At 37.9% G+C, this 12575-nt stretch overlaps 1 non-coding gene across 1 annotated transcript; it reads left to right on the top strand.

Annotated features, from left to right (window-relative positions):
- The first annotated feature begins 8509 nt into the window (after nucleotides 1-8509).
- On the top strand, nucleotides 8510-8612 carry LOC112586733. The gene has a single exon (XR_003111219.1). It is a non-coding gene; the product is annotated as a U6 spliceosomal RNA (small nuclear RNA).
- The last annotated feature ends 3963 nt before the right edge of the window (nucleotides 8613-12575 follow it).

Raw genomic sequence — 12575 nt, 5'->3', positions numbered from 1 at the left:
AGAAGAGAATCAGCAATTTTCAAAGATTGCCTGAGAACTAATTTTTGGAAGCCTTGAAACATGCTTAGAGTTTTTTAATGGTTTTTATGCCATCTTTCTTTTTAAAAATGAAGCAAAATATTTAAGAAGAAAATACATTTAAAAATACGAAATTTGAACCATGAAACTAAAAAACTAAGAGGCTCACAAATTCAGATTTGGTGTTAGCATATGATTGGCCTGCTACAGGTTAGAGAGACCGTTCCTTTTGCAATGGAATTGTGGATGATTTAGAGAAGCCAGGGAGAGAGAAACAAGAAGGAAGGCTACATGAATGTTTTAACGTTGTTCTCTGCTCATTTGCCTTTTGTATTTTTTTTTTAAATGAAATGCCTTCTCTCTCTCTCTTTTTTTTTTTTTTTTACCAAAGCAAATTTTCATGCTTCATATACAACCAAAACTTCATCTTAACATCTGCTGTGCTGCACACATGGGTATATTTATCTTTTTCTTCTCTAAGAGCCCATGTTTTTTTTATGCAATTAAGTTGGTTGGTGATATTATGACAATATTTCTTGTACAGACACTAGAATGTTGTTAGAAGCCAAGAGGTTCTAATTAAAAGCTGAAAAGCTGTCATATTCATTCACGTAGCCGCTCTGGTACAGATAGAATGCATATTAATTTTTGGATAAATAGAATTAATTAGCAACACACTTTCACATCCCATAAAAATGTGGGCTCCTGCGGTATGTTACTGGGTTTCCCTGATGGCTCAATGGTGAAGAATCTGCCTGCCAATGCAGGAGACCTGGGTTCTATCCATGGGTTGGGAAGATCCCCTGGAGAAGGAAATGGCTACCCACTCCAGTATTCTTGCCTGGGAAATGCCTGGTGGGCTACAGTTCATGGGGTTGCAAAAGAGTCAGACATAACGGAGTGACTAAACAACAACAATGGATATGTTACTACTTGGCAGCAGATTTTGAATTTCAAGAAAGGCTTCATAAAATCTTTACCAGATATTGAATGAAACTAATGAAATAACAGCATATACGTGATAATGAACTTTACAGTAACAGTACTCAGCCTTTTGACAAATTTAGAGTCCTTTACTATGTGGGCATCGGAGTCATTGTGAGGAGGCAAAACTAGTTTTGATTTGGGGAAGATTTGTCTATGTAAATCACTGTATTCAAAATTCTTTGAAAAGTGTCAGGTAGCTTCATGTGAGCTTTGCCAGTGTTAGTTTTAATCTCTCTCTTAAAATGATCACTTTTTCCATGTTATAGGTTTTACTGTCCCCCAGAAGATATATATCTCATACTGGCTTTGTCAATGGAACTTTTGATCATTCTTTCTAAAGAATTACATTCTAAAGGCTTAAAGTCAAATGAAGAGATGTCCACCTTCAGATATGCCTTATAGTGCTTGTATAGCAAATACATGGTTATTACCTGTATATTCATGATCCTGTGTATCATCTGTGACTATCATCTTAGTACAGTTTCAGTCATTTTATCATGTTCTCTTTATCACTGCCTTCCATTTTCACTGGGTGTTGAAGTTTTAAAGCATGTCTTTCTGTCCCAGCTCCTGAACTCTTTGTTTCCAGCTGGTGTCTTCTTGGACAAGCAGTTCTAGGTTTTCGTGAAGCTACGTGTTCACATGAATATCATTAAATGTCTCCCTCCTCCTTCTGATGCTTTGCAGTCTTCGGAGATGACTTTCAGGTGTTTTTTGAAGTTAGTCAGTTTGAACTGGAGCAATTTTGCTGGTTCTTTGACCAAACTTGACTGTCCTTCAAGATAAGTCACCGTTAGTCCATGAAGTAAAATTTTATAGGACTGGCTTTTTATAGGATTGACTTTTCTGTTCTCAGCCAAGAAGGTTGACTCTATCCCCCAGTGAAAAGTTGGACCTGTTCAATATTAGCATTAAATTTTGCCAAATAGAGGGTTTGTGGCATCAGAGGACTGGCCTCCATTGCAGATGGCTCAAGGGCATTAAAGGTATATGTAATGAGTTTTTTCCTCCTGTTGACTTTAAGATACTCTACCCTTCAGGAAGCAAATCCTTTGGCTAGGTCATTGCCCCTCAAAGTATGTCAACTTTTTAATGTGCAAGTAATCAAAGCAGCGTAAAATAAAATTTTCAAGGGAAGCTCAGAGATTTGACCCCTGTGTCCATAATTCAGACAGTATCATTGAAGTACCATGCAGCTGATGCCAGAGTAGTTGGAAAGACATTTTCATAGCCACAAACAGGCCCTCTTTGGTTCCAAAGGACATTGAAACTGCCTCTAGCCAGTAGCATCAGGGTTACAGCTCCCTGTCCAAAATCCTGTTTGTGTTCTACTTTAAAACCACTCAGAGCCTGACAACCAGGACAGACCATCAGTAAGTATGGGGGAGGTGGACTGGTTTTGTATGCTAGTGATATCTAAATTTGATGCAGTCACTGGACAATTATAAAACATTACAATTTGTATAGTACATTGAGAAAATGGAAAGGACCAGTTACAGTCAGAGGGATGAATTGTGGCCGCTCTAGACCTACATGGCCCCTCTGGAAGGTTAGGAGATCCAAGCAGTACTATGCTCAAACCAAACCTATTAAACTAAGAGTAAATAAACCTAGATTTTTGGTCCTTGTTCTGTCTCTTCAATAGCTTCATGAACCGGGTCTTCAAAATTATAGCCAATATTTGCGAAAAGCAACGCAGAACATAAATCATTTTCTTATGCAGTATCTTATTTAAAACCTGGCTATCCTATGATGTTGGTCATTGTCTTAATTCATTCAGGCTTCTATATCAGAATCTCAGAACCTGGGTAGCTTAAACAATAAATATTTCTGACTATTCTAGAGGCTGAAAGGTACATGATCTCAGTGCAGACACCTAGGTTTCCTGGTGAGGACTCTTTTCCTGCCTTGAAGTCAGCCACCTTCTTCTTATATCCTCTAATGGGGAGAACAGACAGCAAGCTCTGGTCTCTTCCTCTTATAAGTACACTGATCCCATCATGGGACAATACCCACATGACCTCTTCTATGTCTCATTACCTCCCAAAGGTCCCACCTCCAAATATCACCACACTGAAGGTAGGGGCTTACGGCTTCATGATAGAAATTTGAGGAGGACACATTTAGTCTATAACACCATCCTATAGGGTCATTAAATCTCTTAAGTGACAAACTTAGGTTAAATGGTTCTCCTAGGACATTGACTATTACATTACAGTTGGATTTTGAATCAAAACCATCTGTCTCCAACTATCATTTTTTGTTTTAAACCATTGTATATGGCTTAATAATTTCACCCCCCTTTGAAAACAAATAATTTTCCAACAACATTCTTTTTGACTCAATACAATAGCAAAGCAACCATTTTTAATACATGTAGTAGTTACACATTTCCTTTCCAAGTATTAACAGAATTATTCCTGTATGACAAGTACCAGTGCCACAGAAAAAAGGAGCTCACAGTCTGGTCAAGGGGACAAGTTAACACACACTTACAGTTTGCAAAAGGTGCTATAATAGGAACAATGTAAGCCTGGGAAAGAGACCCAACAGCAGAGGTTGGGAAGGGGGATGGGCTAAAAACTCAGTTAATATGGGAAAATATACCTGCTTCCCAGGTGGCTCAGACCGTAAAGAATCTCCCTGCAATACAGAACACCCGGGTTCCATCACTGAGTCAGGAAGAGCCCCTGGAGAAGAAAATGGCAATCTGCTCCAGTATTCTTGCCTGGAGAATTCCGAGGACATAGGAACCTGGTGGACAACAATCCATGGGGTTGCCAAGAGTCAGACATGACTGAGTGACAAAGAGTCAAGAACCGGATACCTTAATTGAGTTTTGAAAGATGAGTAGGAAGTAATTTCTGATGGTGTGCCCAAAAGATAGAGTTTTAAAGATAAAAGAAAGGGTTCATGTGAGAGCAAACAGAAATAATACAGTGCTTTGGGAAACTAGATGCTTTATGGTTTAAGAATTGGGTGTGACAGTGAATGTGGTAGGATATGATTTCACTAGATTGTCAAATAGGGATATTTTACAAATTGCACATTTTGCTAAAAAACTATAGACTTCTGGTTATAAGGAGGAACCCTAAAACATTTCAAGGAAGGGAAATAAGATGATCAAATTTGATTCATGGAATATATTTAATTTGAGAATAAATTGTGAGAGAAAGAGCACTGTAGATTGGAAAAACAAAATGCAGGTAAGTTGAAAAAATATTTTAAAAAAGGATGGAAACAAAGGCTGACATATGAATAGAGTACTTGATAGAGTGGTAAGGGAGTCAGAAATCAGCAGGACGTATGAATGACTGTACTTAGTCATGGTCAAGACTAGAAAGTCAAAGATAACTCCCAAGTTTCTGACTTGAGCAACTTTGTTGAAGTTCATGCCAATCACAGAAGAAAGGAAAACAGGAGGATGATCAGGAATGCATGTGTTTATTTGGGGTGAAGAGTTGGGGTTGAAGCACCACTGAAAATTTCAAGATAGAAATCTATTTCTAGAAAGAACTTAGGCAAATATAAAGAAATAGCTCTGAGGTCAAAGTTTTGCTTAATGGAAAAGGTGTAGTTCTGATAGCTTATGAAAAGTGTGTAGAATGAAAGTCAAAGAGCGGAATCCCAAGATTTAAGAAATTTAGAGAATTGAGCTTGCAAAAGAAATTGTGAAGCACTATTAAAAAAAAATTTTTTTTAATTTTGATCTAGGGTATAGCCAACTAACAAACAGTATTGTGTGAGGCACTAACTTTGACAAGAATTGTTCACAGGGGTCTGCTCTATTTCTCTTATTCACTCTGCAGTTGAAAAATCTCTGGCTTCTGCCCTAAAGTTTCCGTTGGACTGGCACCTGCAAATTATCTTCATTATTGAATCAAATGTGTGCTTCCAAGTCCTAATTTTACTTGACGTGTCAACAACTTATCACAGTTGATCTCACATTATTCCAGACACTTTGTTTTCTTTATACCTGACAGTCTTCTGAGAAAGTGAAAGTGTAAGTTGCTCAGTCGTGTCCAACTCTTTGCGACCCCATGGACTATACAGCCCATGGAATTCTCTAGGCCAGAATACTGGAGTGGGTAGCCTATCTCTTCTCCAGGGGATCTTCTTGACCCAGGTATCAAACCTGGGTCTCCTGCATTACAGGCAGATTCTTTACCAACTGAGCCATGTGGGAAGCCCTATTGAGAATTCTTCCTAACTCTTTGGCTTAAGTCTCTTTTGTTGACTGTAAGGTATAAACAAAACAAAGTGTCTGGAATAATGTGAGATCAACTGTGATAAGTTGTTGACACGTCAAATAAAATTAGGACTTGGAAGCACACGTTTGATTCAACAATGAAGATAATTTGCAGGTGCCAGTCCAATGGAAACTTTAGGGCAGAAGCCAGAGATTTTTCAACTGCAGAGTGAATAAGAGAAGTAGAGAGAACCCCTGTGAACAATTCTTGTCAAAGTTAGTGCTTCACACAATACTATTTGCTAGTTGGCATACCCTAGATCAAAATTTAAAAAAAATTTTTTAAATAGTGCTTCACAATCTCTTTTGCACGCTCAATTCTCTAAATTTCTTAAATATTGGGATTCTGCTCTTTGACTTTCATTCTACACACTTTTCATAAGTTATCAGAACTCGACCCCACAGATGGCAGCCCACCAGGCTCCCCCGTCCCTGGGATTCTCCAGGCAAGAACACTGGAGTGGGTTGCCATTTCCTTCTCTAATGCATGAAAGTGAAAAGTCAAAGTGAAGTCGCTCAGTCGTGTCCAACTCTTTGCAACCCCATGGACTGCAGCCTACCAGGCTCATCTGTCCATGGGATTTTCCAGGCAAGAATACTGGAGTGGGACGCCATCACCTTCTCCGACTCTTCCTCTAGTGAACCTTTTAATTTTAGACTTTCTTCAGACTCAACTGTATACCAGCTCCTGTTTGTGTGTTCTCCCTGCAGCTTCTATGTATTTGTAAAAATATTTACATACCAGTGACATCTAAATTTGATCCTGAACCTAAACTTCTCTTCAGATCTCTGGACATATGTAGACAACTATTTACTCATAATCCCCACTTAGATATCTAGTAGGCATCTACTTTACATATTTTATATATTCTATATTTAATATATTTTATTATATATTCTTCTTATCTCCTTTGTCTTTACCTAATTGATGCTTTTGAACTGTGGTGTTGGAGAAGACTCTTGAGAGTCCCTTGGACTGCAAGGAGGTCCATCCAGTTCATCCTAAAGGAAATCAGTCCTGAATATTCATTGGAAGGACTGATGCTGAAGCTGAAACTCCAATACTTTGTACACCTGATGCGAAGAACTGACTCATTTGAAAGACCCTGATGCTGAGAAAGATTGAAGGTGGGAAGAGAAGGGGACAATAGAGGATGAGATAGTTGGATGGCATCACCAAATCAATGGACATGAGTTTGAGTAAACTCTGGGAGTTAAGTGATGGACAGGGAGGCCTGGCATCCTGCAGTCCATGGGGTTGCAAAGAGTGGGACATGACTGATCGACTGAACTGAATTGAATATCTAATATATAAATAATTATCGGATTTGGTTCTTCCTCCAGAATGTCTCAACTAGGTCCACGTTTCCTTATCTTGACACCAGCTCTATAATCCAAAAGAATCACCATGCTTACCAGAATGACTCTAAGAGCCTCCTGTTAACCTTCTAAGTTTCACTCTCTCTGTTCTTGCAGTTTATTCTCAATTCTGTAGCTGGAGTGATTATTTTAAATGCAAATCTCATCTTTATACTGCTTAAATCAATTAACAGCTTACTGTAATATGATAAAATTCAAAACCTTGGTGCTCCTTGCAAGGCTTTGCATAACTTTTTATTTTTCAGCCTCATCTCATAACTCCCTACCTGATATTTAATGTGTTTCTCCAAACTCATCCTCAGTGCTCATCTCACCGAAGTGCTCTCTACCCATGACTAAAAGACTGTTTGTCATGGCCAGCACCATGGACATCAGTTGTCACTTTATTAGAAGTGCAGCATCTCGGCACATAGAGAGCAATTTAATGTGGAGGTCAAAGAGTCAGAGATGACGTCCAGATTTTTTACTTGAACAAGCAGATCTACATCATTTTCTCTCTTCATGCATACTTAAATTTGAGATTCCCCACATAGATGAAACTTCTTTAGAAAAGCCTTCTTTGATCCCTTGATAGAGTGCTTCTCACATTACAGCAGCATCAGAATCATCTGGAGGGCTTAGTAAATCACAAATGCCTGGGTCCCACCCCTAGAGTCTTTTACTCAGTAAGGCTGGTATGAAAGGCTGAAATCCATGTTTCCAGCAAGTCCCCAGGTGCTGCCATGCTGCAGGTCCAGGGACCACACTTTAAGAAGCCTTGCTCTGCTGAGAAGTTTGCAGTCTTAGCTGCATGGTAGGAATACCTGGTGGAGTTTTTTTAAAAACACTGATACTGTACCACATCCTAAGTCAGTTAGATAAGCATTTCTGGGACCTTCCTATGGGTCCTGAACTTGAGGTGGCAAGTGTTAGCTTCTTCAGATACTTGGGGGACCTGTAATAACATCCTGATCTCTGATTACTAATATCTTAAGATAAAACACTTTAAGTTTTTCTTGTCTGTTATTTCTGCTGAAAGTTAAACTCCATGTTTGTTGTTGTAAATTTACAATTTGGAAATGTCCTCCACATTCTAATTGACCCAGTAAAGTGTTAAATTTTTGTATGTTGTAGTTAATATAGAGACTTAGTATATTTCAGTGGGATGGAGGGTGGGTTTCTAGAGGATTGGCCTGCAAAGTCACTGTTTTAAATGCCATGCTGAGAAGTTTGACGTTAAAAAATAAAATTTCAATACCTGTGGCAGATTCATTTTGATATTTGGCAAAACTAGTACAATTATGTAAAGTTTAAAAAATAAAATAAAAAAACAAAAAAATAAAAAATAAAATTTCAGTAGAAACATAAGAGGGAAGAGTTGTTATGAATTTTCATAATGAGTGGATTTAAAGTAAATAATCTTTCAGTCCAGATTAAGAAAAAAACCAGTGGAGATAGAAAAGGGTGACATTAGGACATTTGTAATCTCAGAATTATTCTATTTTGGATACTTTGATACAGTCTTTGTATTTAACCACATTTTCTAGACCTCAAGAATTATTTTTCTTCTGTTGACAAGTTTCTCTTCAGATAGGAAAATTCAACTGTCAATATGTTATACTTAGATTTGTAAACTACCTATTAATAGAGGGTAGTGCCCAGGTGTGTTGGTTGAACAAATGACTTTTTACCCTTTATTATTTTGACCTTGGGAGGAGTATATTTTGCTTTGGGTCTTCATAATATGCAGGTTTTATGTGGAAGCTAGTGACCAGGAAAGGTTAAGAATTAATGTAGAAAGTTGTGCAATGAAAGCAGTAGATGAATGGTAATGGACTGATTGGAGTTATTGAACCCAGTAAAATAAAGGAAAAATGAGAGATGCATGGATAGGGCTTGCTTCAGCAGCACATATAGTAAAATTGGAATGATGCAGTGAAGATCAGCATGGCCCTTGCTCAAGAATGACAAGCCAATTCGTTAAGTGTTCCATATTAAAAAAAATAAGTGGACAAAAATATTGGAACTGAGTACATTCAGCTATGTCTAATATATCTCTTTAAGCATTTGCTTTTCATGAACTTCTATTTGAAGATACACGATAAACTATTTATGATACAAATTAAGATAATCACATATATTTTCATATTAGTTTGATTTTAAAGTGCTTCATGTATATAAACCAAGAAGAGTGTTTTCTTATGTGGATATTATTCAGTACATACTATTATATGATCATATAATTACATTAACCTGACTCCAGTGTGTTCAGAATAAATCTCATTATTACAAGAATAGCAGTTAAATATACGTATACATATTTCCTGTGTTTAAAAAGTTAAGGATGCAAAAATAAATTATTAGGTAGAAATTTACATTTGAGCAGTAATTCACCTAGAAACAAGTGGAATGACAGAAACATAAATTAAAAGACTCATAAGAGAACAGTTTTGTTTTTGTAAAGGAATTTGTTTTACAAGCAAAGTGACAAATGGCTTAAAACAGTATTCTTGTTGCTAGGCTCTTAGACACCTAAACAGACCTTATACTTTTTAGGTTTAAGCATAACAAACTGAAACATTATAAAGATGCTTAGTAAAAATAAAAAGATGACTCATTACAAAAATTAGAATTTTGATTTTCTACTAGTTCTTGAAACTGTATACAACAGATAATTCTTTCTTCAGATTTTCTGCCTTTTTTGTTAATCCCTTGTCTTAACAACAGTCTCACTATGTGAATTTTTTTTTTAAATGCAATATTATTTAAATATTCTCTTAGGTTGTAACTTGTTATTTCTTGCATGTTAGAAACAAACTATTTTATTTGGAAACATTTTTCCACTATTTCTGTCTGATGAAAAATATCAAGTGGCTAGTTTTGATGAATCAATCCAGTATAACAACAACAGATTAAGAAACTTGATTCAAATGTTAGAAGAATCTTGCCAAGTGGTATAGGTACAGTATTGAGAAAGGAATTTCAAAAGACAGAGTAATTTTCTTTTTTTCTTTTTTTTTTATTACTCATTGGCTATGTGATTGTGGGCAGGTCATGTCTCCTTCTGAAATTTTTCAACTTGCCCCACTTTCATGATGACATAGATTCCTTGGGTGCAAGACAGTCAGAAACATTGAGGTCCTGCTATTTGTGTTTGTGTGTATGCATATAGTTTTGAAGTGGGAGTTGAGGATGCTGTTATTGAGCTATATTACATTAAAAAGAGACAACCTATGAAGTGTAGATTTAAATTTCTTTTAATTTATATATTTTTAAATTTTATTTGTTTATTTCGGCTGTGCTGAGTATCTGCTGCCGCCAGGGCTCTTCTCTATTGGTGGTGAGCGGGCGGCTGCTCTTTAGTTGCAGTACACAGGCTTCTCATTGCTGTGGCTTCTTTTGTAGCAGAACCTGGGGCTCTAGGGTGTGTGGGCTTCAGTAGTTGTGGCTTCTGGACTCTAGAGCACAGGCTCAATGGTTGTGGCACACGGGGCTAGTTTTCCACGGCATGTGGGATCTTCCCGGACCAGTGATTGAAGCATTGGCAGGTAGGTTCCTTACCACTGAGCCACCAGGGAAGCCCGAATTTTTGTTTTTATGCAGCATGTGTGTGTGTTTTAAGGGGAGTGAAATCAGTTTAAACCAAAGATTACCATGATTAAAATAGAAATATATTAAGAAACGAGTGTAAAAGCAAGTGGAGTCTGGCCTAAAGAAAAATGTGATAGAAAACAGACAGTGTATTGATTTTTCTCTGCAAGAATTGGTGCGTGATTTTTTTTTTTCCTGAAAACTTTCTGTCAAAAGTCAAGCTTAAATTCTACTGGAGGTGATGAGCAGAGCATGAAAATCCAAAAGCACACACAAAAAGAACTTAATAAACAAATACTTTAAAAATATATATATGTTTATTTTTTTGGCTGCATCAGGTCTAAGCTGCAGCATGTGGGATCTTTTGTTGCTCTTCTCGCAGGCTCTTCTGCGTAGGCTTCTCTGGTTATGGTGTGCAGGCTCCAGAGCCTATGTGCTCTCCAGCTGTGGAGTGTGGGCTCAGTGTTGTTGTTCAGTGGCTCAGTCCTCTCCTGCTCTTTGCGACCCCATGGACTGCAGCATGCCAGGCTTCCCTGTCCATCACCATCTCTTAGAGCTTGCTCAAACTCATGTCCTTTGAATCAGTGATGCCATCCAATGATCTCATCCTCTGTCATCCCCTTTTCCTCCTGCCTTCAGTCTTTCCCAGCATCAGGGTCTTTTCCAATGAGTTGGCTCTTCGCATCAGGTGGCCGAAGTATTAGAGCTTCAGCATCAGTCCTCCCAGTGAAAATTCAGGGTTGATTTCCTTTAGGATTGACTGGTTTGATCTCCTTGCAGTCCAAGGGCCTCTCAAGAGTCTTCTACAGAACCACAGTTCAAAAGCATCAATTCTTAGGCACTCAGCCTTCTTTATGGTCCAACTCTTACATGCGTACATGACTACTGAGAAACCACAACTTGGACTAAATGGACCTTTGTCGGCAATGTAATGCCTCTGCTTTTTAATATGCTGTTTAGTTTTGTCATAGCTTTTCTTCCAAGCAGTAAGTGTCTTTTAATTTCACTGCTGAAGTCACCATCTGCAGTGATTTTGGAGCCCCTCAAAATAATGTCTGTCACTGTTTTCATTGTTTCCCCATCTATTTGCCATGGAGTGATGGGACTGGATGCCATGATCTTAGTTTTTTGAATGTTGAGTTTTAAACCAGCTTTTTCACTCTCCTCTTTCTCCTTCATCAAGAGGCTGTTTAGTTCCTCTTTGCTTTCTGCCATAAGGGTGGTGTCATCTGCATATCTGAGATTATTGATATTTCTCCCGGGAGTCTTGATTCCAGCTTATGCTTCATGCAGCCTGGCATTTCACATGATGTACTCTGCATATAAGTTAAATATGCAGGGTGACAATATACAGCCTTGATTTACTCCTTTCCCAATTTGGAATCAATCTGTTGTTCCATGTCTGGTTCTAACTGTTGCTTCCTGACATGCATACAGATTTCTCAGGAGGCAGGTCAGGTGGTCTGGTAGTCCTATCGCTTGAAGAATTTTCCAGTTTGTTGTGACCCACACAGTCAAAGGCCTTAGCATAGTCAATGAAGCAGAAATAGATGTTTTCTTGGAATTCTCTTGTTTTTTATATGACCCAGTGGATATTGGCAATGTGACCTCTGATTCCTTTGCCTTTTCTAAGTCCAGCTTGAACATCTGGAAGTTCTGAGTTCATGTTCTGTTGAAGCCCTTGGAGAATTTTGAGCATTACTTTGCTAGCATGTGAAATGGGTGCAGTTGTGTGGTAGTTTGAACATTCTTTGGCACTGGCTTTCTTTGAGATCGGAATGAAAACTGACCTTTTCCAGTCCTGTGGCCACTGCTGAATTGTCTAAATTTGCTGATATATTGAGTACAGCACTTTAACAGCATCATCTTTTAGGATTTGAAATAGCTCAGCTGGAATTCCATCACCTCCACTAGCTCAGTAGTTTCCCCAAAGCATGTGGGATCCTAGTTCTCCTACCAGGGATTAAACTGGTTTCCCCTGTGTTGGAAGGCAGATTCTTAACCACTTTATCACCAGGGAAGTCTCCCCATAACAAATAATTTTAAAATTTTATTCTACATGAAATTGTAGCATGAATATCCCGTTAAAAACAAAATCCAGAAGAATAACTTTAAACTCATTATAAATTTCCCCCCAAATTTTATCATCAGCAGTTATTGCTTAGTGCATCTCTTCACAAGTATCACAGATTTCTTCTTTAATTGGCTACTTGCAACATCCAAAAAGTTCTAATGCAAGCTGTTGTGGTTAAGTGGGTCCAGATAATGCTGGGTTCCTGAATCTACCATTTACAAATCTTGTAATAGTAGATAAGCTAGTGAGTCTCTATTTTTCCCAATCCTCCCATGTACAGAATATTGGCATTAGTAT

The sequence above is a fragment of the Bubalus bubalis genome, chromosome 8 (genome assembly GCF_019923935.1).
Source record: "Bubalus bubalis isolate 160015118507 breed Murrah chromosome 8, NDDB_SH_1, whole genome shotgun sequence".
NCBI classification, from domain to species: Eukaryota; Metazoa; Chordata; class Mammalia; order Artiodactyla; family Bovidae; genus Bubalus; species Bubalus bubalis.
Note: the sequence above shows the minus strand (reverse complement) of the source record. Positions and strands in the feature narration are given on the sequence as shown.